Source organism: Lissotriton vulgaris, chromosome 1_1 (genome assembly GCF_964263255.1).
Source record: "Lissotriton vulgaris chromosome 1_1, aLisVul1.2, whole genome shotgun sequence".
Classification (NCBI taxonomy): domain Eukaryota; kingdom Metazoa; phylum Chordata; class Amphibia; order Caudata; family Salamandridae; genus Lissotriton; species Lissotriton vulgaris.
In genome coordinates, this window is record NC_141685.1 from 1,313,430,414 (window position 1) to 1,313,438,103 (window position 7,690).

The window sequence follows — 7,690 nt, forward strand, 5'->3', positions numbered from 1 at the left end:
CTCAATTGAATCAAACCTTAGCATCCACTTTAGCTCCCGAATATTCAGAATATCCGCGATATTCCCACCCCGGGGCCCCAAGGTGGCTTTCTCAAGGATTACCCATTTTAGACTCTCCGGTGTATGACCGGCTGTGGAAAAATGTTCAACCAAAGGTGCACCTGGTGTTAGGCACCTAATTCTACTCATATGCTGAAGGATCCTGGCCTTCGCTTTCTGTTGCGTCTGACCAATGTATATCATTGGGCAAGGACACAAGATGGCGTATATAATGTTTGATGAGTTGCAGTTGGTGTGCGTTCTCAGTGGAATTCTATGATCATGGTAAGTGAATTCCTTCGTTTGGATAACACTGTCGCATGCCTTGCACTGACCGCATCTGAAGTGGCCCACAATGGCGGGTAAGTTCCAAAGAGTCACGACCGTGGGATCATCTCTGGTCTTTAAGAAGGAACGAACCACATGGTCTTTTACACTACGTGCTTTCCTGGAGGCATGTAAAGGTGGATTAGGTTGCCTGATGTCATCTGATATCAAGTTCCAGTGGTGATTGATAATACGTTTAATTTTGTTACTCTGGGTGTTGAAGGTGGTAACACATACAATCCTTTCTTGCTGATCGACTTTGTCAATTCTGGGGGTGAGCAACTCCTCGCGAGGGTAAAACCATGCTCTTTTTCTTGCTCGTTTGAGTAGTTGTGTAGGATATCCTCTACTCAGTAGTCGCTGTTTGAGTTCTTCTGATTCGGTGAAGTAATGGTCCTTATTGGAACAATTCCTGCGGATACGCAGGAATTGTCCAAACGGTAAGTTATCTCGCAAAGCTCTGGGATGATGACTGTTATAATGTAATAATGAATTCCTTTCGGTGGGTTTGCGGTAAAGTGTGGTTAGCAAGTGACCCGAACATTCATAGATGGTGAGATCAAGGAAATTGATTCTGTGGTTGTCTGATTCAATCGTAAATTTGAGATGTCCCGATTGATTGTTAAGCCAACCAAAAAAGAGCGTTAGTCCTTCCAAGTCTCCATTCCAAATTAGCAGGATGTCATCTATATACCGCATCCAGAGACCGAGCTGGTCTCTGAATGGGTTAACTGGGTTAAGAATGGTATCCTGTTCAAAAGCAGCCATGTACAAAATGGCCACATCAGGAGCAAAGGGAGCCCCCATTGCAACTCCGGAGGTTTGAATATAGAATTTGTCCCTAAAAATGAAAAAATTCTTTGTCATGGCTATACGTAATAAACCAACAATGAACTCAGTTGGTACTTGGACTGGTGCCGGGCGTTGGTTCAGGCAGCGTGTAATAACCGTTAGCGCCTCATATTGCGGAATCGATGTGTAAAGAGATACAACATCACAGGTGGCAAGTCGTTGTTTTGAGGGGTCAAATGTGAAATTCTCAATAATATTGATGGTGTGCATAGTGTCACGGAGATATGCAGGAGTGTCTTCCGCCAAAAGTTTTAAGAAGAAATCGATATATTTGCCAAGTGGCTCAAGCATGGAGCCGCAACCCGAGACAATTGGACGACCGGGTGGGGCCACCATGGACTTATGAATCTTTGGTAAAGTATATATGGTCGCTAGGCGTGGATACTTCTTGTTCAGAAAGTTGAACTCCAGTTCTGATAGAAAACCTTGTTCAAGGCCAGCTTGGGTTAACTCCAGGATCTCATTCGCAATAGTTCTTGAGGGATCTGATCTCAGTTGCTGATAGCTGGTTCCATCATTCAATTGTCTGAGAATTTCGGACTCATAGGTGGTAACATCCTGTACTACGATTGCTCCGCCTTTGTCGGCAGGTTTGATGACAAGTAGGTCGTTGTTGGCAAGTGATTGTAAAGCCATTTTTTCATTCCTACTGATGTTGTACTTGACAAATGGTTTAGTTCCCAGTAGTTGTAACACATCCCTGATGACAATGGATTCAAAGGCGAGAATCTTATGCGACATAGTGCTATTAAAAGGAACAAACATGGAAGGTGGTCTGAGCCCAGTAATGGATGATGATACGGAAGGTTCGGAGTCGCGGAAGAAGTATCTTAACCTGATCTTCCGAAAGAATTGAAAAAGTTCCGTACGAATCATGAATGCGTCAGGGTTGTTGGTTGGAACATAGGATAGTCCTTTCCCTAATACCTTGATCTCATCGTCGTTGAGAGGTCGATTAGATATGTTTACCACCGGGCTGTTCGCCGCCGGTGGTGCCCCTCCGAGAAGTCTGAGTTTAGGGTAGGTCTCATAAATGTTTACCACCTGTAGGTTTTGTTGCGGGTCACTCGTTCTCCGTGCTGAGGTTCCGCCTGGAATTGCACCTGTTTTCGCGGTTGGCCACGACCTCCATTCCAGGTGTTGGTGCCCTGTTGAGATCCACGCTGCTGGCCGCGCTGCCAGTTGTTGCTTCAGCCGCGCGGTGGTCGCCATGACCATTGGCGTTGCCCTAAAAAAGGGTTGTACTGATGCTGCTGGAATTGTGCGGAGTCGGGGTAGTACTGCTGGAAGCTAGGGCCAGGTTGTTCCTGTTCACCCTCAGAGCTATAGGAAGAGTCTGAGAATGTTTGGTAGTTTCTTCTGCCTCTGTATCCACCTCTTCCCCGGTTGGTAAATCTGCCTTGTTGGTCTTGGCGAAAGTAATCCTCCTGCAGATAAGGATATGTTTTTTTCTTATCGTACAGTCTGATATCACGTGCCAATTTTTCAAGTTTACGATTCTGCGTTGTCAAATCGAAATCTTTAAGAGTGGCTTCAAGATTGGTCAAAGTTTCTTTGGCACTGGCGAAGTTGGCATCTGCCGCTATTTCAGCTTTTAGGGTCTTTATTTTAGCCGTAATCACCTTGATCTGGTCCGCAGCAGTTTCCACGCCAAGGACCATCCAGTGACGGGAACAGTTATTTGCCACGTAACTGAACCCTTCTCTGAACTTGGGTACCTCGACAAAAATTGCCGGTTCAATCTTAATTTGCAGCCCAACAGGGATTATATTTTCTTTTAGATATTTGGTTAGGAGATGCCCATGCCACCGGGTACGGACCAGTTTTTTCTCCAGTCTTTCCAAACGAGTAATTTTATCCTTTAGTGAAAAGTCAATAGAGGGGATGTCAGATGAAATAAATATATTATTCGGATCTCCAAGAAGTTTATCTATATAATCCTCAGAAAACGATAGAAGTTCCCTTTCTACCATGATGTGCAAAGGTCAAAATTAATTAGACATAGAATGAAACCTCGCAGACCAGCGTCTGCACGAAGTAGGGTATTGATAAGGGGTTGTACCCAAATAGTGTCCCTGGGACCTGGGTGATCAATGTAATGAAAGGAAGGGGTCCCAGTACTCAAAGATCAATTTTACAAGACAAACAATGAAAATAAATCAATCAAGACAAAAATCTGGACACATTGTTTTAATCACAATGTGAACGTTCATAATGAATATATGAATTATCTCAACACATAAACACAGTTTGCGTAGTGCCCCAGATAAAATGGAAAAGGGAGGGGAGTGATCCTGTGAGGAAGTGGTGGAGGAAAGAAGGAAGTTTTGTAGTGACAATTAAATCAATAAATATACAGCATTTGTACATGCTACACAGTGTGTGTAGAAATGTTGGACCACAGGGTTCAATGTATTATTCAAACATGACAGCATACTCCACAGAATTCAAATAATGAAGGCGTTTAGGGCGTGGAGTTGAGTTCTACGAGTAGTTGTCGACGTTTCGACCCCCTGAAATGCAGGTAGAATTGCTATCCTTGCGGTGGGGTCTTCATCAGGACAGGGGTGGGGACACACCTGTTTAATATAAATATATAAATTATATAAATTAATACTGGGGAATGAATCCCTGTATTATTTCAAATGAAAAGCACATCATTATTAACCTATGATGGTAGAGAGCACACTCACTAATGTGCCACACACTTAGGCAGTATATAGTCCAGCATCAAAAAAGTCTAATTGACTGAATGGATGAATATATAAGCTAAGAATGAAGCTGTACTGCTCCAGTTGATTAAATCTAACGATTTGTAAGGAAAAAATGGAAAAAAAATTGGAGTAAAACCGGTCCGAAGAAAGCAGCAAACGGACAGTACTATATCCACTGACTATGAACAAGGGGCAAGACATAGTAGTTGCTCAGTGTCAGTAAATCAAAGGAAACTCACCAAGAAACAGTAAAAACTGGACCGTGGAACCGACTAGCGGCTTGGCCCGGAGCAATCGTCAAGGCTGATAGAACTGTTAATATACAAAAGTGCGGGCGTTTTAGATAGGCCAGAGTCCACATCAGTAAGAAGTAAAGTCAGGAAATGCGAATGGGGAACTTACCATGAATTGATATCACGGCGACCCCAATTTAATTAGATGACATCGTCCCAGGTAACAGCTATATATATCTCAATGCTGGGGAGTGTGAATCAGAGACCACAGTTTAGCACATAATAGATGAACTATAGCGCAAACGAAATGACGAGTTAAACATGGGTTTACACTCACCACAAATGCGTGATCATATCATTAAGGGGTCTGGTCCAATCATAAGGGTGCCTCGTAGGATATTCTGAGGGTTAAAGGAGGGTTGCGGGATTAGCATGGGAGAGGTTTCGCTCAGATCCACCAGAAGGAGACGATTTGGTGGATTAACTCACCATAAAGGCGCGATCAGAATCCAATAATGGGGGGTCCACCTCGGTCGGACGGAAGGCTTCTAAGTAGAGACTGTGAAAGGAGACGGGAAACATTGATGTAGAGCGCCCATCCAAAAGTAATCACAAAAAGCATCCGTTTGTTGGAGAAGATGCTTAACGGCAACGGAATGAATCTCGTCCCGCCGGCGGCCGAGTTCGCAATGGCGATTCTCGGTTCCGGGTTTAGAGCTATCCCCATGGTAACCGGATCACGTGGTGCACGGCACCCGTGTAGACACAGAGAAAAGACTGCAATTGCGGTCAAAGTGCGATAATACTCTTAGTTAGCCACTAATCAGAGATCTTTTGCTAGCACAAGAAATTAATTATGTTAAAACTTTCAGAAATAACAATTTCGGAAGCATATTACCACAATGCAGAGGGTCATAATTATATACGTGTGTTATCCAATACTATATATCGGTGTATATAAATCATTCTTATCCCAATAAAGATTGCCCTGGGGTCATTCAGAAATAACACTTAAGGAGGCAGTGTATAACATTTTGAGTAGATTGTTTCACAATTAGATCATTCGAGAGCAACACGATAGGAGAAGCATCTTAAGGTATTTTGAGTGGATGGTACACTAGTAGATGCAATTAAATTCGACAATTATACCAGACGTGGCGTACCTCTCTCATGAGGGTAAAGGCCACATATCATTAGATAGTTATAGCGGCATGACCAGACGTGGTGTACCTCTCTCAAGAGGGTAAAGACCACAAATCATTTAGTAACCACCTGGAATGACATCAAACATATATATGTAAAGTAAAGGCGTCCATACTGTAAATAGATTGACAATGTTCCCTATACATAGGGGTAAGGGCCATCCAGAATCTTATTACAAGTTAAGAGTTATTCAAATCAAAGTCGCATACTACTACACATATGGTAAGAGCTACAGATAAGTCATATATGTCTTGCAGAGCTACATTACATTAAAATCAGAGTGGCATACTACTAAACACAGAGAAGTTATATGTGTCTTGCAGAGCTATATTGCATAGAATTCAGGTGGTTGATAGAGTGGCTAATTGTGAGAAAGAGCTATCCTGCTCATTAAGCCCGTTCTCAATTGAATCAAACCTTAGCATCCACTTTAGCTCCCGAATATTCAGAATATCCGCGATATTCCCACCCCGGGGCCCCAAGGTGGCTTTCTCAAGGATTACCCATTTTAGACTCTCCGGTGTATGACCGGCTGTGGAAAAATGTTCAACCAAAGGTGCACCTGGTGTTAGGCACCTAATTCTATTCATATGCTGAAGGATCCTGGCCTTCGCTTTCTGTTGCGTCTGACCAATGTATATCATTGGGCAAGGACACAAGATGGCGTATATAATGTTTGATGAGTTGCAGTTGGTGTGCGTTCTCAGTGGAATTCTATGATCATGGTAAGTGAATTCCTTCGTTTGGATAACACTGTCGCATGCCTTGCACTGACCGCATCTGAAGTGGCCCACAATGGCGGGTAAGTTCCAAAGAGTCGCGACCGTGGGATCATCTCTGGTCTTTAAGAAGGAACGAACCACATGGTCTTTTACACTACGTGCTTTCCTGAAGGCATGTAAAGGTGGATTAGGTTGCCTGATGTCATCTGATATCAAGTTCCAGTGGTGATTGATAATACGTTTAATTTTGTTACTCTGGGTGTTGAAGGTGGTAACACATACAATCCTTTCTTGCTGATCGACTTTGTCAATTCTGGGGGTGAGCAACTCCTCTCGAGGGTAAAACCATGCTCTTTTTCTTGCTCGTTTGAGTAGTTGTGTAGGATATCCTCTACTCAGTAGTCGCTGTTTGAGTTCTTCTGATTCGGTGAAGTAATGGTCCTTATTGGAACAATTCCTGCGGATACGCAGGAATTGTCCAAACGGTAAGTTATCTCGCAAAGCTCTGGGATGCTGACTGTTATAATGTAATAATGAATTCCTTTCGGTGGGTTTGCGGTAAAGTGTGGTTAGCAAGTGACCCGAACATTCATAGATGGTGAGATCAAGGAAATTGATTCTGTGGTTGTCTGATTCAATCGTAAATTTGAGATGTCCCGATTGATTGTTAAGCCAACCAAAAAAGAGCGTTAGTCCTTCCAAGTCTCCATTCCAAATTAGCAGGATGTCATCTATATACCGCATCCAGAGACCGAGCTGGTCTCTGAATGGGTTAACTGGGTTAAGAATGGTATCCTGTTCAAAAGCAGCCATGTACAAAATGGCCACATCAGGAGCAAAGGGAGCCCCCATTGCAACTCCGGAGGTTTGAATATAGAATTTGTCCCTAAAAATGAAAAAATTCTTTGTCATGGCTATACGTAATAAACCAACAATTAACTCAGTTGGTACTTGCACTGGTGCCGGGCGTTGGTTCAGGCAGCGTGTAATAACCGTTAGCGCCTCATATTGCGGAATCGATGTGTAAAGAGATACAACATCACAGGTGGCAAGTCGTTGTTTTGAGGGGTCAAATGTGAAATTCTCAATAATATTGATGGTGTGCATAGTGTCACGGAGATATGCAGGAGTGTCTTCCGCCAAAGGTTTTAAGAAGAAATCGATATATTTGCCAAGTGGCTCAAGCATGGAGCCGCAACCCGAGACAATTGGACGACCGGGTGGGGCCACCATGGACTTATGAATCTTTGGTAAAGTATATATGGTCGCTAGGCGTGGATACTTCTTGTTCAGAAAGTTGAACTCCAGTTCTGATAGAAAACCTTGTTCAAGGCCAGCTTGGGTTAACTCCAGGATCTCATTCGCAATAGTTCTTGAGGGATCTGATCTCAGTTGCTGATAGCTGGTTCCATCATTCAATTGTCTGAGAATTTCGGACTCATAGGTGGTAACATCCTGTACTACGATTGCTCCGCCTTTGTCGGCAGGTTTGATGACAAGTAGGTCGTTGTTGGCAAGTGATTGTAAAGCCATTTTTTCATTCCTACTGATGTTGTACTTGACAAATGGTTTAGTTCCCAGTAGTTGTAACACATCCCTG